The following is a 24,353-nucleotide window of genomic DNA, read 5'->3' as shown; positions in this document are numbered from 1 at the left end:
GCAACACATAAACAAAACAAGTTTCTATACTATACTGTACACTCAGCCAAAACTTTGAAAATTAAATAAAATATATTTTACTTAATTTTCTTTTAACACAAGCAAAATTGTTATAATCCTTGGGTCTTTGTCTTTTTCTTTTGTGTTCCTTTCTAATTATTTCTGTTTTTATTGATGTCACAAAAGGTCTTGCCATATTCAGTTGTTCAGTATTGCCATTAGGGTTTTTTCATATAACTTCATTCTTTAGTTTATTCCCTTTTCTTTTGATCTTTCTTCCATGCATTTTGGTTTATTCTCTATGTTAATTAATTAATTTTACCTTTTTGTTTGCTGATCTCCTTGAGTCTAAGTTCAGCTTTGTGTTAATTAGTCTCCTTCCCTCAGTTTCCCTACTATCACTCTGCCGCAGCTCTTCCACATCTCCTCTGATCAGCTCGCCTAGTTCCTTTGTTATTTTCCATACCTGCCTCAGTATATAATCTCCCCAATTTGTATTGTTTATTGCTGGATTCTTCTGTTATTCCGAACCTTGGTCCGTGTCCCGTTCTCCTTGTGCTCTCTTCTGTAAGTTTTTCCAGTTATCTTTTTCAGTAAATCTGAGCCCTAGTCTCTATCAGTATTTCTAGTCCTTATCCTAATTCACAAGTATGCCAGTGCTGTTGTTATTTCCTGGTACCTCACCCTCCTGAAACAAAAAAAAAAAAAGGAGTTAACCCCAAAGTAGGCAACAACTCCGGCCCTGGAAGAAGAACTGTTGCTCATGAAGGTGTGTCAGCTGTTCATTCTAGATGCTACCAGCTTCAACCTCTGTCTGATATCTGAATAAAGAAGATGGTGCATTAAAAAATGTTGGCAATATTTAAGATGAGGGCCTCCATTTTCAAGGGAACACACACAGAGACACGTTTATGGTAACACTAAGTGCTCTAAACCTGCTGATCGCTAAAGCAACATTCTAAGTTGTTAAAATACAATGGTGTAGATTCACAGTCATCCAGGGCATGACAAACCAAAATGCTTAAGTAGAAGGCAACTGAACTTCTCTTGATTCTTCTCTTCTTAAAACGTCTTAAAGACACAAGAGAAGTAGTCCAGTTGCCTTATTAAGCACTTAAATGTCACTCACTAATTAAAGCTTTGCCTCTGCTTTTAATAGATATAATCCGAAGTACAACTCTTGAGATAAATATAAGTTTTGGAATTAGAGTGCATTTAAAATTAAGTGGAATAGGCTAATATTGGTACCAGCCAGAAAGAGCCCTAAAAATCTCAAAGGCTGAATAACAGTCATAAATCTCTGAACGATGCATCTTTACTGAGAATCTTCATAAATCCCCAAGCTGAAAAAAAAAGATTGCTCATAACCAGAGGGTTGAAGAGAATCAAAATGTCTATTTAAGTGACAGTAGCATTACTTTTACTCAAGCATTTTTACTCAAGTAAGAGTAAGAATGCATTTGATTAAAAAGCTAATGTTGGGGTCACACCCTGTAAAACGAGTGGTAAACGACTGTACTGACATAGCTCAACAGGCGTCGCAGCTCTGACGTCATCAGAGTTTATAAAAAGCCAAGGAAACAAACTTTTAACAGCCATTTCACGATTCTACGTTCAGAGGCAACTCTCTGGAGAAATAGAAGCTCGCGGGCGGGGTTACTTTTCCTCCACACTGGCCATTCCCGGAAGAGCTTGAAAGCTGGAAATCTGTCTGATACAAGAAGATCAGAAGATCCAACTGTTGGTGGCTAAGGGGCTGCTAGATGCTCTGTGTCTGGGGCGTGGCCCTACCGTTCTACCAGCTGATAGCCGCTTATAGACGCACACACAGAGAAAGGTTTCACAAAATAGTGTTTTTTGTTAATTCTTCCAAGTTAATCCAAATTGTTGTGTTATTCTCATTTGTCCATAAACTTCTAGTTTGATCTCCATCTAACCTCAATACATATCATCCAATCATCATGCAGAAGCTGAGCGTCCGGCCGAGGCCAGCCCACTGCCCCATAGACCCCCAGAGACGCTGAGCGTCCGATGGGCGGGACAAAGCATTTTTGCTTTGCTATTGAACTCACTGTTTAAAGCACTGTGAAGCTGCGGGAATGAGTGAGAGGAAAGCCGTGTCGTTACCACTGATAAGAAGCTGATTCTGAACAAAAGTTGAGCGCATTGTAGCACATATTTAGTCAATGACATGTACACACAACAGTATATATTTGATCACTTATTTTTTGACATTTTAGGGGAAGCTGAGCTTCCTTTGCAGTCTTAGAGCAATCGCCAGTGATATACAAAAAATTAAAGAGACAGCGTTTGTGTTTATTTTGTGTAAGAGTGATTATCTGTCTCTCTGTCTGTTAGTGTTCCACATCATTTAGTAAAATGGTTGATAACACAGTGACATTTGCCATGGTTTTGGTTAATAATTATTACATATTAATGACAATTTAATAATTTTAATTATTAAGTGCTGTGGGTTCAATTATCACACCACCAGAGTGTATCTCTGATCTTTATTCATAAGAAATGATTTTTGGTTAGAATGTATTTCTTCTTTATCATGATTAGAATGTTTGATAAGTATTTATAATAAATAATCATAATCCTTACACTAATGAAGTACTGATAAACTGTTTTACTATAATATCCAATTTAATTTCTAAAAGCAAAATATTTTAAAGAATAAAATAAAAACTAAAGTAAAAATAAATAACGCCCTGTGATGGACTGGTGACCTGTCCAGGGTGTACTTTGCATATTGCCTAATGATAGGCACCAGTTTCCCCGCCACCCAGCGCATAAAAGTGAGTAAGAACAATTGATGAATAGATAAAATAACAAATTGAGACAGAGGTAACCCACATTTCGAAATCACACTTCTTCACGACATAAAACATCTGAAACCAATACATACAATAGGTAGTGTACATGTTATACAGGTGCAACATACTTCCAATGAATATAATCTGTTTACTTTATATTCACTCCAAATGACCCAAGAGCTTCAGCAGAAACTAACATTTGAAGAATGAAGTTTGTTTACAAACAAAGTCTCGCTTTAGCATAAAAATGAAAGTGTGTCTGTCTTGTGCATTTTTTATTAAAACATATTTGTTCTCCATTCAGTAAAGTAACTAGAGGTAAGTAGAGAAGCTAGAAATTATACTCAAGTATCAGTAGCTTTGCTTCAAAGTAATATTACTAAAAGAAAAGTTAAAAGTATGTTGCAGTAAAACTACTCCTAGAAGTACCTTTTTTTTTTTTTTAAAGTTACTCAAGTAAATCTAGTAACAACTATTACTACTAACCTTAGCTTATGTCTCTGCACATTTAACTCTCCATATAGCAAAACAAAGAAGCTTTCTGGTAAAGAGGGTGTATTATATTATCTCATTTATGTCAATCATACATGTTTGCAGACCTCAAATTATTCGTAACACATGTTGGTCAATCTAAAATTTATTTTTACAGTGATGCCCCCACTGGACTTAAAACAATAAATGCTGTACATGATACTGATTAAATAAATGTAAGATTTCAGTCTGGTATTATTTATTAATATTTTGAAATTATGACTAGATTATGCCATTTTTGATTTAAGCATTACATTATTTTGTTATATTATTTTGAACTCTATAAGTAAATTTGAAGCTCTTTTATTGAACTTGGTTTTCAAAATTTGCATTTCAATATCTGGAGATTGCAAGAAATGTTCTCAAGGTCTTAGAAAAGATTCTTTGGCATTTAAAGGTCTAGTGTTGTGTTGTTAAATTGGCATGTAGTAGCAGGAACTGAAAATTACAATCTTATTCAGCTATTTTAGACTTTTGTCGCCAATCCCTCTCAAACCACCAAAACCCACATTTGTATATACACCAACTGTCTTTGTGCATGCATTCATTAGTAGATCGTCCCCTATTTGGGAAATTTAGTTTTAATTGTGGAACATGAAAAATGGAACTTAGATCATTTTGGCATAATCTACCGGCACCTTTGTTTGATGGTGAATGGAAAATTTAAAAACTTTGATATTTCATTGAGAAATGGACGTGAGGACCTATAATGGTCATTTAGGCCTTTGTATCTTGCCTCACCTAAATCTTAATAATGCTGGCTTCGACTTTGCTTTATACATACAGTGTTGGCTAAAGGTTGAAGATCCAACCTTTAAAACTATCAAGTTACACTGAGGATTTTGTTTTTGCTAAGTAACCGAAATAATAAAAAAGATGTCTTTAATTTACACAATGGAAGATCTTGTCAGCTATTAAATAGAATCTGGTATTTATTACAGGAACATTGTGGTAGGTTAACTTCCTTTATGGTGAAGGTACTATATAGAATACCTAAATTAAGATGATAGATAGACGGACAGACAGACTGACAGATAGAACACAGAAATGATTGAGATAAATTATCGATAAAGGGTCAAGATTTAATTAAATGAATGAGAATTAATTCAAGTTGGAGCTGTGAACATAGTCCAGTATACAGTATTTAGGTGGTGATACCAGTGATACTTTTGAAGCACTTTGCTGCCATCTAGTGGTTGGAGTTATGACCAATTATTCCTAATTACGCAGATTTGCATTCTAAATACGTTTATCAAAGGGGTCTGGCTGGAAACTGCATCTGGCAGAACTCGGGAGGGAGCTGAAGCACGGATTTGTAATGTCTGGTAAGGGAATACCTTCAAGAGAGGGTTGTTTTCTTGGCAGGCAGAAACAGTAGAGCTCTACCTGTAACCAAAAAAGCATGAAGTCTTTGCAAGATTTACAAAGTTTAAACAGACTGTATATAACTAACTATATATACAATTATGAATGTCTTATTATTATTGTAAGATAAACTCTCCCTTCTGGTTAGGTGTCAAGACATTTCACAGATGGGGCTCCTCTCTTTTGTGCTGCTTTAAAACCTGAAGGGAGATAGCCTCTAAAATATAAAGACAGAAATGGGCCCTCTCTTTTATTGTATTAGTTTTCTTATAACTAACCCTATGCTTAGAAGGTATATACTGATAAATTGGTTTTCAGTGGAAAAAAAAAAGGATTTAACTTTGTGAAAAAATGAAATTATACTAAAAGTTTTTTTTTCCACAAATGTAGTTAATAGCAAGCAAGCAAGCTAGAAATAAATCATTTAATGCTATTTGGAAAGATATCATATGTTTATATGAAAGGTAAAACAATGAAAGCCCAACATGCATATAATGAAACTCAGTACGCACAGTTTAATATGCTTGTCTTCTGGACCACTTTTACTTGTTTACAACAGGATCTATGTTGAAATTTCCCAACAGTAACTGTTCAATCTGGGTTTTAAATACAATCACCAGATTCCAAATTATACTTGCTTTTGTCCTTTTGTATCAATAAAGCTTTGCAAAAAAGGTTAGTGGGAGCTAAAAGGATGGATTTGTAGTCTGCTGACAACGTTTTTAAACGGTAAATGGCCTGCACTTGTATAGCACTTTATCAAGTCCCCAGAGACCCCAAAGCACTTTACACTACATTCAGAAGCCATACATAGGCGCCACTGAGCCCTCTGACCACCATCAGCAGGCAAAGTGTCTTGCCCGAGGACACAACAACTGAGACAGAAAGTGCGGGGGTTCAACCGGCAACCCACTGGTTCCAGGACGAACCCCTACAACTGCCACCACTATTGCAAATGAGGTGGATAAACTGGACTAAGAGCAGAGAATCAAAAATTACAAAACTACGTTTTGAAAGCTTTTTCATCAGACAGCTGTGTTTACAGCTCTGCAGCTTGATGGTCTTCATATTTCTATCTATTGTATGTGTTATAATACAGCAATCTCTAATTATTTATTTATCTATTTGACCGCAAAAACACAAATAATTAAATTTTGTCAAGTGGTGTGGTTGAGGAGTAGGACCCAGGCACAGACAGGAAGCGCTAGATGAACATTTTTAATAAATATAAAGGCAAACTTACAAAGGAGCACCAGGGGAAAAGGACAGGGAGTGAAAAAACTATAGTACATGAAAATGGAAAATAATGGGGAAGTGTAATGGGAGGATTGGTGGAGAACAATGAGGAGAAGAGAGCTCAGATGCTGGGGGAGATGTGGAGATATCATAAGACATCGGCAAGATGGAGATCGGCAAAATTAACCTGACTGATTAAACAGAAATAATCTATTAATAATCGCAATGTAGGCTTTATTGATCTAACAATGGAGAAATTATCCTCTGCATTTAACCCATCCCGTAGGGAGCAGTGGGCTGCCATTGTGAGGCACCCAGGGAGCATTCAGGGGACCCAGAGTGGCAGGCTGTGTGATTCAATGCAGGGTACTTGTGGCCTCTCCGGGATGCAAATGCCCTGCTCTCTAACCAATAGGCCACCACTCCCCTAAGTAAATACAAGAATGAACAAAGAAACAAATACACAAAGGAATGTGTAACAACCAGAGAACATAATTAACAGGTAAATAAAGAAAAAAGACACAAAAGAAACGCAGAAAATCAAACAACTAAGGATCCAAACACTTTTTATGTTCATCCATGCTGACTCCTGGCTTCCTGTGTTTATGCATGAACATGTTTAAATAATGCTCAATAAATCAGGTTCAATGTTGTGTTATAAAAGTCTTTGATGTATTGTAACTGGTATCGATTCAATTCAATTCAGTTTATTTATATAGCGCCAATTCACAACACATGTTGTCTCAAGGCACTTCACAACAGTCAGGTACATACATTCCAATTAATACTAATAATTGAACAGTGCAGTCCGAGTTAGCTTTTTATTCAAATTGGATAAAACGTTTTTCCATCTAAGGAAACCCAGCAGATTGCATCCAGTCAGTGACTTGCAGCATTCCCTCCTCCCGGATGAGCATGTAGAGACAGTGGACAGTCACTGGCGTTGACTTTGCAGCAATCCCTCATACTGAGCATGCATGTAGTAGCATGCACAAAAGTAGGGATGAAATCACAACAACCAAGTCCTTTGGCACTAAACCCCACATTGAAACTAAAATATCATTTCCCATATTGGAATTAACAAGTAATAATAAGTAAGAACATTAAAACAATAAATAGCAGAATAATAATAATAATAAATAATAATAATAATAAAAGGTAGGGTTCACATATTAAGATAAAAACTATCTTTATTTCCCATGAATGACAGCTGTTGACTTATATCTTTCTGTGGCACCTGTAGATTTACAGACTTTTGGTCCTAACAAACTTCTTATTTTAACTCTAAGCTTAGACCACTTTTAGAGCAGACAGTTTTGCTTGCTTGCAGTAACCTAGACAGTGTGTACCTTGTCTAGGTTTACCCCTCCTTCAACTGTATTTCATTCACTCTGAAACTCCTGAATAAGAGGATATATGAATACTGTTTATTCATATATCCTCTTTTAGCCATATAACATATATACAGTACAGACCAAAGGTTTGGACACACCTTCTCATTCAAAGAGTTTTCTTTATTTTCATGATTATGAAGATTATAGCTTCACACAAAAGTGTGAAAAAACTGAAAATATGTCTTATATTCTAGGTTCTTCAAAGTAGCCACCATTTGCTTTGATTACTGCTCTGCACACTCATGGCATTCTGTTGATGAGCTTCAAGAGGTTGTCACCTGAAATGGTTTTCACTTCACAGGTTTAATAAGTGGGATTTCAAGCCTTATAAATGGGGTTGTGACCATTAGTTGTGTTGCGCAGGAGGTGGATGCAGTACACTGCTGATAGTCCTACTGAATAGACTGTTAGACTTTGTATTATGACAAGAAAAAAGCAGCTAAGTAAAGAAAAATGAGTGGCCATGATTACTTTCAGTCAGTCTGAACAATTGGGAAAACTTTGAAAGTGTCCCCAAGTGCAGTCGCAAAAACCATCAAGCGCTAAAAAAAAACTGGCTCACATGAGGACCGCCCCAGGAAAGAAAGACCAAGAGTCACCTCTGCTGTGGACGATAAGTTCATCCAAGTCATCAGCCTCAGAAATTGCAGGTTAATAGCAGCTCAGATTAGAGAACAGGTCAATGCCACACAGAGTTCTAGCAGCAGACACATCTCTAGAACAACTGTTAAGAGGAGACTGTGTGAATCAGGCCTTCATGGTAAAATAGCTGCTAGGAAACCACTACTGAGGACAGGCAACAAGCAGAAGAGACTTATTTGGGCTAAAGAACACAAGGAATGGACATTAGACCAGTGGAAATCTGTGCTTTGGTCTGATGAGTCCAAGTCCGAGATCTTTGGTTCCAACAACCGTGTCTTTGTGCGACACAGAAGAGGTGAACGGATGGACTTTACATGCCGGGTTCTCACCGTGAATCACGGAGGAGGAGGTGTGATGGTGTGGGGTTGCTTTGCTGGTGACACTGTTGGGGATTTATTCAAAATTGAAGGCATACTGAACCAGCATGGCTACCAAAGCATCTGGTTTGCGTTTAGTTGGACCATCATTTATTTTTCAACAGGACAGTGACCTCAAACACACCTCCATGCTGTGTAAGGGCTATTTGACCAAGAAGGAGAGTGATGGGTCCCTTGGTGTCCCTCCCGGGGACTCCATTATTCTGCTGGGGGACTTCAACGCCCATGTGGGAAATGACAGTGACACCTGGGGAGGCGTGATCGGGAGGAATGGCAGAGAGACTAAATGTACATCCTTCAATCAAACGAGGTGTGAAAATTCTGACAGGTGGGCGGGACTTCCGGTGGCTGGGACGTCCTAGGGCAGGACTTCCGGTGGTGGGCCTTCCTGTGACGTAACCGGATATCATCATTAATCGGATGTTGTCATTAGCCGGATGTTGTCATTAACCGGATGTTGTCATTAGCCGGATGTTGTCATTACAAGGAAGCGAATCTTTCTAATTGTATGTTTTTAGATGTTTTTTACATCTAAAAACAAAACATGTAGTTTATCCACTTTAAAAGGTCACTCAGGCACGTCATACAAAATTCTGATAAAAAGAGAGAACCTGACAGAATTGTAAATTAATTTTGTTTTAACACAGGGGATATTTAGATGTTTTTACATCTAAAAAACAAGGAAGACAAAAGGTAGATACAGAACCTTTCTTCCTCTGCTCAAATGTTTGAGCAATCTAATCTACACCAGTAACTTGTAGAGATGATCTAAAAAACAGAGAAATAAATGAACTGAAAAAAAATATATAGTTATAAAGTACTCAGACATGTCACTGTTTATTGAATTAAGGCATCCACAACTGTTTCTTGTGTATTGTCTCAGACACAGTTTTCACACTGACAGTGCTCTTTTCCTGGCCCAAAGTGTCGACCATTGTCTCAGACAATCCACATCCACTGTTTATTGAATTAACACGTCTGCACTGTTGCTGAGGTGTCTCGGGGGAGTGTGGCCAAAGGGGCGTAACTATGGGCGTTGAAGGTAGCGTAGTCAGTCATCCTGGTTCTATCTACAGATACAACGCAATCTTTATTGGGAGATTGGCTTCAAATCTGGTAGCTAAAAGTTTATTTTTAACCAATTACACTGAAATATCTTTAGAACACTTGTAAGGAGAAGCAGAAAAAAAATGTCGGAAAATATTTCAACGAACGAAGAAGGTGGTGAATGTTCTGGTTCTATCGACAGATACAACGCAATCTTCAGTAGTAAGTAATCATCTTTAAGAATTATTTAAGTGCTTGTGAATGCTCGTTGGATAATAATAATGTTTAAATTATATTCTTTAGAACCCACGGGTGACGAGTTGGATGGTATCGTTTTTACACAGTCTAACTATGGTAATTATTAACTGCAACAACATCTGGTTTAGTCAACTGGTGAATGCTATTTTGTGATTTAAAAAATAAATGAAATAAATTCTACTTACAGATTTAACAAGAGACGTATTCCTGAACGTTGGAGAGGTCAGCGTTTGTAACCGTCTGCCTCCGAAAAAATCAAAGTTGAGACGGAAACTTGTCTTTAAAAAAGACAATCCGATCCCAGCTAAACATGAAATAGAGGGCGAAGCCATTCATGCGCCACAGTCCCCTGACCGTGCGGTGGAAAAATTAACAGCTCTGGAAGAGGAGAGTAAGTAAAAAAAAAAAAAAAATATATATATATATATATATATATATATTTCTATATTTCTATGCATATGTTTTCACAGGTCTAGGCGATATTGCAGGCTTGTTTTAACCCCTGATAAAATATTTTACAGATATATCGAATGATTTAATCCAGAGCCCAAGCATTCAGCAGAATTGTACCAGTTCAGTGCAGGAAGAGTTGGAACCGCCCGGAACCGTTCAAATACCCCGTGTACGGAGTAAGTTATAGTTATATTCAAATTCTGTTCTATCCAAATCTTCACAGAAACAAGATTTTTTTTTCAAAAGACCTGCATTGTAAGGTAACTTTATTTTGTTTCACAGAATATCTTAAATTGAGGAAAAGATGGCGACTCTGTGCTCTGTATACCAGTGCGAGGCTTGTTAGAGGTTTATTGAATGGTAAGTTTAATTCTTCTTATACTCATTTACCTATTGAATTAATTCGCATATTTCATAAATTTTTTTTTTTTTTTATCTTTCCAGAGGCAACGTTGATGGTGGAGCAGATTTAATCGAGACCTGGACAGCAACAGCGCAGACAGAGAGTTCCCCTATCCTTACGTGACCATTGTAATAAAGCATCAAGTTTAACTCTTCTGGCTGCATGTCAGACATTGTTACTGAAACATTGCGCTGATATCAAGGTAATTTATACTGATCCCTGGGTCTTCTTCTTCTTCTGATACTCATGTTAATATGGATAGCCAGATCACACACGCGCTGAATGACATGAGGAATGTTGTTGCTCAACTTAATGAAATTCCTGTTAATGCTGATGTAGCAGATAACATCGGGTTAAATGCATCACCTGCTATCAGTGAAAATGTAATAAATCAAAATCTGTACGGTGACCTTTTAAGCTCGCTAGAACAGGCTGTTGAAGATTTAAATAGAACACTATCTCCACCCAGCATTCAGCAAAATGAATCAGCTGACTTACAAATTCCTTCAACGTCACATGTCACTGATCATACTGTGCAGCATGGCGGTAATTTCAATCCGGAGGTTGCAGTCAACCCTGATCAGATTGAGGGAGATCCTCCTGCGACTGTTGAACGTGAACATTTTAATAACATTGAAATAAGGAGACCTTTCACCATCCCACCTCCCTGCCCTGGTAATGTCCCTGATCTCGCTGTGCAGTCTATATAAACATCATGCGTATTCTCACTGAATTAGCCGATACTGCAAGATCTTTAGCCAGACGTAATGATGTTGTGCAGCTAGAATTAGTAGGGGAAAATCTGAACCGTAACGTCACGTTTACCATGAACGATGATGGGAATATGATTCTGCCTGCTTTTGAGGATTTTTTAGATGAGTTAGTACAGTCCAACGCTGAAATGCCTGCACATAATAACCTGGAATTTGTTCTACAGGTAGTTAATGACCCTGCAGGAGGGTCGAAACGTAAGGTTAAAGGAACGTTAGACTGTGAACTGATTAATAAGAAAAAACGTCACCTGTATATTGCAGATAATACCGGTAATCAGCTATGCTTTGCCATAAGTCTTGCACACATCTCTGACTCTAACCTTACTGATAATCAGGCTTTAGAGCTGGGGAGGGAGTGGCAACACAGGGCTGGTTTAGATGATCAGACAGCAGTAACTTTCAGCGACATTGGTAAATTTGAAAACATTTTAAAGAGACAAATTGTAGTGTTTCACAGAACCGTTACAGGCTCTGCACCTCTGTGTAAATTTGAGACCAGTTTCCCTGATGGATCAAACCCTCTCTGTTTGCTGTTATTTCAAGGTCACTACTATAGAATAAAAAATCTCAAGGGTTTTATAAGATCGAGCTACATCTGTGCATATTGTTACGGGAGCTATGAAAAGCCAGACACACACCTGTCACGGAGTGACAATTTGGACTTTGCTTGTGGCTTTGTGCTAACGTTTGTTTAGTTGTTTCCATTTTGGATTGGGCTTCATGTTTATTAGTTTATTTTCCTCCCTCTATCATTTCCTAGTATGTATTGTTGTCCTGCTTTAGTTATTGTTTTCATTTGGTTTGTTTATTTTGTAACTTAGATTTTCCTTATGGACTCTGTTTATTTCTTAGGTTATTGTTTCTATGTTCCCCTCTAGTTTCTCTGTTTACTTTAGTTTATAGTTATTCTAGTTCTTTATTTCCTCCTCTGATTTATTCTCTTGCTTAGTTTGTGTTTTCTGTTGTTTATTTAGTCATTTCACTCTTCCTCAGCCTTTGTATTTGTTTCACCTGTTCCTGATGCTTCCCTGCCTCCTTGTCGCACCTGTTGTCAGTTCCCTTGATTACCTGCCTTTGTCTTTCCCCAGTATATTAGTTGGTTTGGTGTCTCTGTTCGTCGCTGGTTCCTTGTGTTCGTCACTACCCCTTTCCCTACCATGACTATGCTTTGTTTATGCTTCGCTTATGCTACGTTTTTGCCATAGTACCTGCAGTGTTTTGTAAGTTTTTTGATTTTGACTCTGATTCATACCTGCAGTGTTTTTGTTACGTTTTAGACCGTTTTGAGAATAAACTAACATGCGGCTGCCAAGCTCTTGTCTGCACTTTGGTCCGACCCAAAATCCCTCTTCGACAACACCATTGTGAAGGCTATTGTCCGGTGTGTCACTCATACCAGTGTATGCGTGAAATTAATGAACCTGTCGCCTGTGCAGGTTGTCACAGAATCTGTCGTAATTCTTCATGTTTCAGCAGACACAGGGAACCCCGCAACAGACCTGGTGCTGACAGGCCTATGAGCGACTGTGAGTTGGTAAAACTGTGCAAGGTGTGCAAAAGGATATACGTTATTCCAATCAGCAAGCAGGATAAACCACACGGGTGTAATGTAAAATGCCGTATTTGCGGTGAGAATATACCTCCTGATTTAGATGTGACATGCGATGGTCATCTGTGTTACATTCAAACCGCCCAAGCCTGTAATCAGTTAGATGATAAACAGTTTTTTTATGATTTTGAATGCTTCATCGACGAGAACGGTGTGCACATCCCCTATCTGGTCTGTGTTAAAATGCTGAAAGGTGTGGAATGGAATGCTTATGGATTGAATTGCACCCAAAAATTTCTTCTCCATTTCAGGAGACCAATATACAGAGGCTTTACCTTAATAACACACAACGCACGTGGGTATGACAGCTACCTGATTCTCACAGCTATGCTGCAGTTAGGCATTAAACCTCATCTCATCATGCAGGGAAGTAAAGTTCTTTGTTTAACCGACCTCCATCCTCCTACGCTGTAGAACGCATGAGCCTTCAAGAACAACAGGTGTTTACCAGCTGGTACAGAGAGGCGAGCAAAGGGGTCTTTGACTTTGAGAAGGAAGCTCTTCATTATTGTAAAAATGATGTGGACATTCTATTTCAAGGTTGTGTTAAATTCAGGGATGAGTTATTTAAGGAGACAAGTGTGGATCCGCTTAAATGCGTCATGATAGCCTCAGCCTGCATGAAGGTTTTTGGAACCAATTTCCTTTCTCCTAAAACCTTGGCTATCCCCTCACCTCTGGATTACAGGCGTAGTAGTAAGACGTTTTCCAGCGCGTCCATTCAATGGCTTGGCTGTATTTCAGACGGCAGAAAAATAGACATCAAACATGCATTAAACAAAGGGGAAAAGGAAATTGGTCCATATTCTGTGGATGGGTATGCAGAGATTAATGGTGTTAAAGTTGCATTTGAATTTTACGGCTGTTTTTTCCACGGCTGCAGAAAGTGTTACATGCCTCATGACAAGTGTCCTTTGAGAGGGGATAGCATTTGAACAATTTTACGCAGCCACTGTTGAGAGAAGCAAGGTACTCCAAACTGTGTATGGCCTTCGTCTCGATGTCATCTGGGAGCATGAGTGGACTGAAATGAAAAAATCAGACCCGGGGGTGATCAGCTTTCTTGAGAAAGTTAATGCACCCAAACCGTTATCACCCCGAGATGCTCTGTATGGTGGATGCACCTGCCCTATGAGGTTGAGATACACAGCGGGGCCAGGTGAAATAGTACACTATGTGGATTACACATCTCTGTACCCTTATGTAAATGCTAGCTGCGTCTTTCCCCTCGGGCACCCCACCATCATTTACAAAAATTTTGATGACCCCAGCAGCTACTTTGGCCTCGTCAGAGCTGTGGTCTACCCCCCACGAGGTCTCTTTTTCCCTGTTTTGCCTTACAGAACATCCCAAGGTAAACTGGTGTTTACTCTCTGCCGCACATGTGCTGAAATAAATAACTAGTCAGGTCCCTGCAGGCATAATGATGAGGACAGAGCTCTGACAGGTGTGTGGGTGAGTATAGAGTTTTGTAAAGCGTTGCAGTGTGGTTATCGCCTCGCCAAAATCCCTGAAGTTTGGCATTTTGAGAAGACCAGTGACACAATCTTTAAAGGTTACATTCATTGCTTTTTAAAGGGTAAGCAGGAGGCTTCAGGCTACCCTTCTGAAGCGGTGGATGAGGAGAGCAGGTCAAAGTACGTAGCAGACTACAAACTCCACCAGGGTAGGCAATTAGACGCAGGCAAAATCGAGGTGAACTCTGCCAAAAGACAGGTAGCAAAACTGTGCTTAAACAGCTTTTGGAGAAAGTTTGCGCAGCAAAGTGATCTGTCTCAGACCACAGTCATCACTAACCCTGATGAGTTTTTCAGCTTCATGTTCTCGAGTAAATACAGGGTTAACTATTTCCATTTCTTCAACCCTGAAATGTGTGTAGTGCAGTGGAACTACAGCAAACGTGTCATCTCTCCCCCAAGCAAGGTAAACAATGTGTTTATTGCTGCATTCACCACCGCTTATGCGCGTTTAAAACTTCTCAGCAGCATGGAGCAATTGCAGGACAGATTGATTTATATTGACACGGACAGTTTGATTTATTTGACAAAAAGTGGTGAAACTCCTTTGGAGTTGGGGAATTATCTGGGTGATCTTACTGACGAGCTCGCGGGAGCCAGCATTTCGGAGTTTGCATCAACAGGACCCAAGAGTTATGCATATCAAACCAAAAACCAGAAAAAGCCAGTGATACGTGCTAAAAGTATTACTCAGATGCATGAATGCAGCGAGAGGGTCAATTTGGACAGCATCAAAGGGCTAGTCGAGGGCTACTTACAGGGGTCAGGTGAGGGTGTCATTGAAATTCCTCAGCACACGATCAGGAGGGATAAAAAGAGATTCCTCTTAAGAAATGCTGCATTTGTTAAAAGGTTTCGGTTGGTGTATGACAAGAGATGCCTTTTTTCTGACGGGACAACTCTGCCTTTTGGTTATTAGAGCATAAGAAGAAGAAGAAGAAAGATAAAGTAAAAAAAAAAAAAATGTTGCATTCTGCCGACTTACAGGAGGTTGATTTTGATCCTAGATTTAGAGCGCCTTTCTCATGTATGATAATAGGACCCAGTGGTTGTGGAAAAACCTTTTTTGTAAAAAGTGTTTTGCAGAACTGTAACCATGTCATGGATGTTGTTCCAGAAAATATTGTGTGGATTTACACATCTTTTCAGCCGATGTATGCTGAATTGCAGAAGATGAATAAACATATTACATTTGTGAAAGGATTGCCTCATTCTTTTGAAGATGAAAACCTGTTTCCTCCTGATCAGAATCATCTGATCATTCTAGACGATGTTATTGCTCAAGCCTCAGATGATGAAAACGTGATGAAGGTCTTTACCCAGTTTCGTCACCATCGTAATATGAGCGTCATGATGCTGACTCAGGATGTTTTTCACCAGGGAAAGTTCAGTCGCACTATTAGTTTGAACTGTAATTATATGGTGTTGTTTAAAAACCCGAGAGATAAACTGCAGTTGAATATACTAGCGCGCCAAATGTTTCCATCGCAAAAGGGTGTCTTCCTGGAGAATTTTGAAGACGCAACGAGAGAAGCTCATGGTTATTTAATCATCGATTTCACACCTACCTGCCCAGAACATTTCAGACTGAGAACAGGCATACTTCCTTACCAGTGGCCTGCTGTGTACGTGCCCAAAACAAAGTCATCATGTCTGCACGTATAAAAAGGAATGTCCCATTATTCAGAGCTTTGTACCAGGCCTGTCCACAGAAACGTAAGGATATTCTCACACACTGCTCACCTGACTTTCTTCAGGCTCTGTGTGAGATTGCTCTGAATATTTTAAACGGTAACATTAAACTATCACCCTCTCAACACCGGAAATTGAAGAAGCAAAGAAAAATCATCAGATTGTTGGCTGATAAAAGAACTGGTATCAAGCGGAAACAGCTGGGACTCAAAAGTCAAGGAGTTGGTTTTATTCTCCCCATCTTAGCAGCTCTTGCTCCCTTGATCGGTGATCTATTGGGTGGTATAATCAGGAGATATTGTCTCTCAGAACATCGCAGAAGATGCTTCTGATTTCCCCTCATCAATTCAAGCGTCTGACCCAGTCAGACACGTCCATCAGACAGACGGCGGAGTAGAATTTGGATGCTGAAATGAGAGCGATAATAAACGAGATTGGTTTGACTTCTTATGAAAAAATCAAGAAATACGATGCGCTTTTGCAGAGGTATCTGACTCTACTCAAGCAAGGTGTGAAAGAAGAACAGCGGGTGAGCTTGACGCTTCAGCGTGACACAGAGGTTCCTAAGCATGAGCAGTCCCAAGAAAAACAAGGCCCGGGGCAGGACCAGGTTGCTTCCGAAGGATAACCGTAAAAATGCTGAGTACATTTTGAAGAAATTATCCGAAAGAAGTGAGAATTGAACTTCACGAGGTGAATTTGTATATAAAGGGAATGTTGTAAAGGGGTCCCACATGATTGACTTGTTGAAAAATCTCATCCTTTCGTTTAAAAAATCTGGAGCATGGCTACCCCAAGGGAGGTCAGACTTTCTACATACCTTGTCAGAGGTAAACATCCCCATATCTTCAGTCATTAACCCTTATGCTCATGATGAATATAGACGGTTCAAAACAGAGGGTACATCTATTGAAAATGGGGGTACACCACCCAGCGTTAAGCAGAGAAGAACAAGAAGAAGAAGGCAGATAACTCATTCTCCCCATTGGTCGAGATCCAAGCTGGAAGATCCAAAAAATGCTGATGGGAAGTCAAAAAAGTATCTTCGTAAGACGACACTACCACCCCGATGGATTACATTTTCACCATAAACCGTTTTATTCAATAAAATATTTATTGATTATATTTTCAAGTCTAGCTTCGTTCTCTACTTCACACACTAACATATGTCATTACACAAATATTAAATCATAAGAAAAAACAAATGAAAAAAAAAAGACAATTTAAATTCCATAACAATCCAGAAACATCTCCAAAGAGCATGTTCCGTGAGTATAAAATGTACAACTTTAATTAATGACACATTTCTGATATTTTTTCACAAAGTTAGATACCATTAAATCATTCTTAATCACATCTCCAGTGTATTTTGACAACACTTGCTGCACTGATAATCCGCACGCTCTATGACATAGATAAAAAATGCAATGGTGACCGCACACAGTGGACAGAGTGTTTTGAAGCTGATTATTATGATACAATATTTTTGAGGATCTGTCTTCTAAAAATGTTACGATGCTTGACGGGTAGAACTCGAAATCCGGAGAGAATCCATAAGAGTCAAAAAAACTGGATTAACCATTCTCATCCAAAGTCAGAGCTAACCAGTGTTCTCCAGGCATGTGTGAAGGATGTGTGTTCACAATAAAGTAGGCCGGCCCTGGGAATTTGTCAGCTAGCAGCGGGAGCTGGTCGCACGGCCACACACAACAACACAAATCTCCCAGCAGATGATGCAGCAGGTTCTCAATTTCATGATTATTCATGTCTGATTAGATTAATAATAATCCACCAGCACACGCCTCTTTGAATCAATCTCTAAAATAGAGTCATAACAAGCGTAGATGATCAGCATGGTGGTATGAGGCAACGGGTTTCTGAAACGCATTTCCAGTCTTAAATTCCCACTGGAAACTGGACATAGAGCATCTGTGTCCTCACCCGGGTTAAGATTAAATGCGAATAGAGAGTATCCTTGATTAAATTCCTGACGTGTTATACTCAGCGGAAGATCTTTTAGATGTCGTCCTGTAGCCGTAAACAAGTTGTAATACTCTCTCACTGAACTACCTTGGTTAAAATTGGGCTGGAAGGCCTTAGCTGGAATTTGCCTGCCATCCTTACACAAAGCTAAATATTCCATATCAAAATGATTAAAGTCAAACGGATTGAGATTGCGTGTTCCTGTAAAAGCGTCATGATCCAGTAATGCAATCACCACATACTTGGGAAAGATACCTAAGAAACGATTCTCTTGGTTGCATACCCTTAAATTTTCAGGGATGGAATATGTTTTTACATTCACACGTGAAAGTGGATAGAGAGCATTTGCTTTCATTAAAGCTGTAGTGTGACCCAGTCGTACAGCTGGAGAGACGGTAACTTTTTTGATGAAAAGAGATGCTCCTAATATCCTGAGTTTGAAAGTGGAGTCTCTTGCGTCCATGAGACAAAAAGAATCGTTGGCTCTTGTGAGTTTAATTTTGAGGTCAACAGAGTTTAAAAGAAGTCTCATGCAGAAAAATATGTCTGCATGCAGGGGGCCTAGGAGATGTACCTCCCTGGAATTTTCCGTAAAGCCTGCTCTGCTGTTAAGACCTTGGTTAGGGCCGTTAGTGTTAACAATAGAGTTCAGAGCCCCGGCTGTGTCTTTATAAAAAAGACCAGAGCTAAACTGGCTTTTTAAAGAATCCTCAGAAAAGTTCAACAATGTCTCAATCATGGCTCTATATGGATGTGTAGCGCTGGATTGGGAAATCAATCGATCTCCGAGAGTGACATCACACTGACTGAAGATGGTGTTTAACGGGTAGTTGATGAGCCCTACAGGTGCATCATCCGGCAGGTTTGTTCCATCCTCGTTAGTAATTTTCACTCTGAGATGCAACAGCGTATCGTTGAGATCTAGATACTTTTCTCCATCTCCCGGAATGAAAAACTCGATCGAGCCTCCATCGGTGATTGCTGATAAAGGCTGGATCTCGGTGTAAATTTTATCTTCAATTGATAGCTGCGTCATCGGGGCAGAAAATAAGTCCAACTCTGCCAGCGTGCACTCTGATGATTTGTTATGTAAAAGAGCCATTATTTAAATATATAAAAACTTGTGGATGACTTCCTTCCTCTTCGTTTGTCAGCTCCAACTGATCTCTTTTTTCGCGTTTGTCGTTGTTTTTTAACCGTCCTTAAACGATCACCAGGAGGTCTTGTTCTGGGTCTTTTGGATAAAACCATAATTCCTCAACATTCTTGACCTTCGGTGCCTGTAGAACCACTCATTTTACTCACGGCTCTACCGATGACATCCGAAGTGATATTTGATGCAGCCGTTTTAAAATGGGGTTTTGCAATAGCAAATCCTTTTTTAACCAGAGGGGATACGAAGCGGAATAATTTTGAAAATAATGATCCAATTCCGCGTCCGTACATGACTGGGGCCCCATAAAACCCTGGCAGATTACTGCCTGATTGACTTACAAAATAATTTACAAAGCGATTTGGATTACGTCTCAGACTTAGATGTGCCATGTTCTTTCTTGCCTGCTTGATGCAGTGGTGAAGGACCAGGGTAATATGAATGATAATCAATCAGTCTTAGAGGTTATATATATCTCTGTTTATACAAATAAAATTTATCTCAGGCTACGTTGTGATATCACCGGTTTGAAGTGTAGTCTTACGATGGTCTTACCATAGAGGAAATTTTCAGGAACATTTTGGTCCGATTTAATTTCTATATGGATATTTTCAATATGTCTTCTGGAAACTGGAAGGTAGTGGGCGGGGTTAAACGTCAGAGTAACCATATCACTGAAGTCGCCTTGTACTTTGACGGTCCGCAGTAAAGGTGCAAAAGTATCGCCTACTATTTGCGGGCTGACCACGTCGCTGTAACAGTATAGGTGATAGAAACCAGCCTTTATATCTGCCGGAAAAGGAGCCAGTTTTGGTTCAGATACATGAATCCATTCCCCTGGTTTCACGCCCATCATATAAGCTAGAGTGTTGAAGAAGCGTATTTCATACGGACCGCTTGCTTGAAATGCAAATCTCTTTTGAACTTTGCTGAATTTAATGCGGTTATCCGAGTTCATTTTTTTGAAAAACAGTTCCATCTCTGTCTCGAGTTGAATAACGCTGTTATAGTAGCCACTTCTGATCCTTTGCGTATTGATCTCCACATTGACAACCTTCCTCCATTCAAAGTAGGCATCATGATCCGGTAAATTATGCCATGTATGAGGGTATGAAATCTCTGCTAATGCAACCATCCATTGGCCTTCTAAATCAATATGTTGAGTTAAATTTACACGGAAACTCGAACTGGTATTATTTTTAAACACTTCCTTGCTAGCGTTAGAGGGAAGGGTAATGTAAAAACCGTCATCCTCTGCCTTGCTGTCCATGATGCTGTATGAATCGTTAGGTTTTAGCACACACCTATTTTATACGTTTCGTAGTTCATCAAACTTTATCCAACTGTTGAATTTCTCAGGCCAATTTTTCCAGCGTACAAAAACCTGTTTGACGGTGCGTTGATTTAATATTTTCTCCACTTGATACATCTTGTCCTTAAATATTTTTACTTTTTGAAGTTCCTCAGCGTAAAAAGAACCCTCAATAGGTTCTCCATCCAAATCTTTGAGTTTGTATACAGGAGGAGATCGGGGTATCCGCTCATACACTGTAAACACTTCATCTGTAAAACTCTGTTTGTATTCATGGTCAAACACTCCACGTACCTTGGATATTCTGACAAGATCCCCCTGTTTAAACATTGTCACTGAGGCCCTGCAATATCTGTTGGAGGTAACATCGTACAGATTCTGAAACACTTGAAAGGCATTTTCTGAGGTCACTTCCATTGGGCTCATCTTAATGCTGGTGTGGTAGGTATGGTTGTAGCTTCTAGTTAAATTTTGCAGGACGTCAAAGTACCACCGGGTGTTGTTAGCAGTAAAATATCTCCACATCCTTGTTTTTAATGTACGGTTAAACCTCTCAACCACAGAGGCTTTTGTTGCACTTGCTGTGGCAAAATGTTTAATACCGTGTTTCTCCATTAGAAGCTTAAATTTCTTGTTAAAAAGTTCTTTACCTGCATCAGTCTGAAGTTTTTTTGGGACCTGACTTTCTTTAAAAACTGATTCAAAAGCCTTTAGCTCCTCTGCAGCAGTTTTCCTCTTCAAAACACGTACATACGCCCTCTTTGAAAAGATGTCAATGACTGTTAATAAATAATTGAAACCGTCATTTTCCTTGGCCAGAGCTTGCATGTCACAGAGATCGGCTTGGAACTGTTTCAATGGTCTGGTGACAAAAACTCTGTTTCTCGGTAACTTTATTCTTGCAGGTTTATGTAGAGTATAGGTATCTTCTCCTGATAAAAAATCTTTAACTTTTTCAACGGCTACCTTCTTCCCCGTTTCATCTTGTATAACCCTCCTCAACCTTTCTAAACCCCCTAAACTTCCCGGATTTGATGGGTTGTAATATACATTTTTCATAATCCTTCTTTCAGACATCCCAGTCTTATGCTCACTCTGACGACTACTTGTTAAATAATGAAAAAAACAAACACCTGAGGGTATATTTATACTTCTTTTTTTATTTTGTACCCGTATTTAATAGAGAAACAGAAAAAAAACCACATTCAGATAATAAAAATCAATTCGAACACTGCAATCTTTAAAAAATAAAACTGTTATATATATGTATACCAGTAGAAACCCGAGAGAGAATACAGAAAAGACTAAATAAGTCATCAATCATCTGAGATCGGATCGTAGCACTCTGAAACAGAGTTAAGCTGCTTGAGACAGTCATTACCGCTCATCTTCTCGTACATATCAGTGATTACACTATGGAAGCCTTGTATGGATTTCAGTTCATATAAAACCGTCTCTGCAATCGTTTTCACTCTGAAGTCATCTGCTTGTATGCGTCTGTCGTGGGTTCCTTCTAGTTGCCCATGTGGTGGGCCTGGACACCATCAACTTGACTCCAAAAAGTGGAAAAAATCACAGAGGGCATGTCAGCATCTGAAGGTTGAGGTTTTTATTTACACACCTCCCAAAAACTGAAATGCAGAGTAGCAGAAAAGATGAGAGGAAAAACTTGATATATACATGATATTTACAACTCCTTATCTTATCTTTATCTTAGTGCTGCCCATCAACATTACCTCCTCTGTAACCAGGCCAGACTGACACCAGCAGAGGCAGAAGCTCTTCTTATAAACCCTTAGCCCATAATCAGATCAGCCAACAATTAATCATTTATTTTACTACGCAGACCAACCAACACATTAATAACCCCAAAAACAATCAATATTAACTTCTTCCTTTCATTCTGACGCTCTTGGTTTTCTTTAGTTAAACATAATCTACCATTAAGTTTTCTGGCGGAAGAGTACCGACTTCCTTTATAAACAGGACGAAGCGTTACGCCCACTTTTGCTCAAGCTGCCACAGGCACCAGGACAACGCTACATGAGTGAGTACAAACTTATATCATTATGTTTAAATGTGAATGTATGAGTACTGTAGAGATATATTATGTGTGTGCATTAATTATTATGTTCATAACCAGTGTGTTATTATTATGTTCATAAACAGTGTGGGATATAAAATGTATAACCTGTGTGAGTATAAGACATTGTGGCTTGCAGAAGTGTTGTTGCACCAACTTGGCCTTGAGTGTGGTGAAGTAGAGAAAGACTGAAGAACTGTAATGGTGGGAAAAGAATGCGAGAAGATTGACTGGCCAAGTACTCCCTTCTCATATCAGCAGAAAAGCAGAATCCAGGTGCAGGACAATAGCTGTCCAAATATGGTAAGCCGGAAGAGTTTGTATGAAATCATATGTGTGAAAAGAACTGTAAACAGGGGCTGTTCATTTTCATGTGTGTTTCAATAAAAGCAATGGCCCCAGGGAGAAGCTCTGAAGTCGTCTCGGTGTGTGGTCAGATCACATGACAGAGAGCTTCCCCTGGCCAGGTATTTGAATAACATACAGCTGTCTCCGTGTGATTTATTTTAATGCCTTTTGAATTCTTTCAGCTTACGGTGAATAAACGAACACGCAGAACACCCCTTGCTGGGGTGCTTCAACAATTGGTGATCCACGACGTGATTCACTGCTGACTTAGGGAATTGCGACAAAGAGAGAGTGTGACAGATGAACCTCTGACATGTCATGAAAAGGTAGGCAGTGCCTATTGTATCAAAGTCTGCCGATTGAATTTATGTATAGGCTAAATTATTTACCAGGGTGTCAGCGGTTCTGAATGTTATTACTCTGCAAAACTGTAAAAGAGTGTGCATTAACTGAATGTGTTAAAATGGAGTCAGAGATGAAAAATCTGAGATAAGACCAGGGGTGCAGTCCGCCTGGGTCAAAGGTTATTGCTGAGCGTGGCTGCTCCACTCATTAATTGACGAATTAATGAGATAATGCTGGGTTTGAGGCCCGTGGAATTAGCAAAACACGAATAATTGGCATTGGTTAGAGGCCAGAGGAGTAATTCATCTGAATTATTTTAAAGAAAACAGGTGAATGATTCACTCAGAAATTGTACAAGGGTTAGAGTCCCTAAGAAATGTTACAGGGGTGAGAGGCCCCATCTAGTGGACAAACGGAGGAATTACACAAGTCACGGAGAAGTGCAGTCGACTTTGAATATTTGAACACACATTCTGACTTAAAATGCGGTTGGATTGTTAATTACTTAAGCGAAAATAAAATGCATTTGTTGTATATTGGGTGAAGTGGCTTGTAGTGGATTGTTTTTGCATATTTGTGCATATTTCCTGTGTGCGAGTGTCTGTCAGACTTGTGTTGAATTGAGGAAATACGAACTGGAATGTGTTTGTGTGCACTGAGCGAGATGATCATTTGGGTTAAAATAACTGTCGAGTGCTAGGGATAAGTGTCTGTGTGGCGGATTATAGAATAAATGAGAATATTAAGTGTTTTTACTGATATTAAACGGTAGTGACTGTGGGAAAAAGCTGACTGCGTATGTGTGTGTGTGTGACTGGGACAGATCAGCAGAGGGCGGTCTGGCATTGCGGATGAATAAATGCACTGTGTTGTTAACAAAAATAATACATTCATAAGTGGATTTTGTGCGCATATTGTGAAAAATTGATTGAACATTTATTCCACAGGATTTTAAACAACATGGAAGGTAAATTTTCGGATACAACAGCATGGGTGGATTTAGAAACACAATT

The 24,353-nt window shown here is 39.2% G+C and overlaps 1 protein-coding gene across 4 annotated transcripts in view; it reads right to left on the bottom strand.

Moving 5' to 3' along the window:
- LOC124884785 (anoctamin-1-like) overlaps positions 1 to 24,353 on the bottom strand; it is a 183,217-nt gene that overhangs the window by 135,187 nt on the left and 23,677 nt on the right. Inside the window, exon 1 of one of the 4 annotated variants that reach the window (XM_047392840.1) lies at positions 4,688 to 4,736. The exons of the other annotated variants lie outside the window; for them this stretch is intronic. The gene's annotated coding sequence lies outside the window, so the exon portion shown is untranslated. Of the gene's footprint in view, positions 1 to 4,687; positions 4,737 to 24,353 lie in introns of those variants that run through there. 4 annotated transcript variants of the gene reach the window in all.

The sequence above is a fragment of the Girardinichthys multiradiatus genome, chromosome 2, assembly GCF_021462225.1.
Source record: "Girardinichthys multiradiatus isolate DD_20200921_A chromosome 2, DD_fGirMul_XY1, whole genome shotgun sequence".
Classification (NCBI taxonomy): domain Eukaryota; kingdom Metazoa; phylum Chordata; class Actinopteri; order Cyprinodontiformes; family Goodeidae; genus Girardinichthys; species Girardinichthys multiradiatus.
Note: the sequence above shows the minus strand (reverse complement) of the source record. Positions and strands in the feature narration are given on the sequence as shown.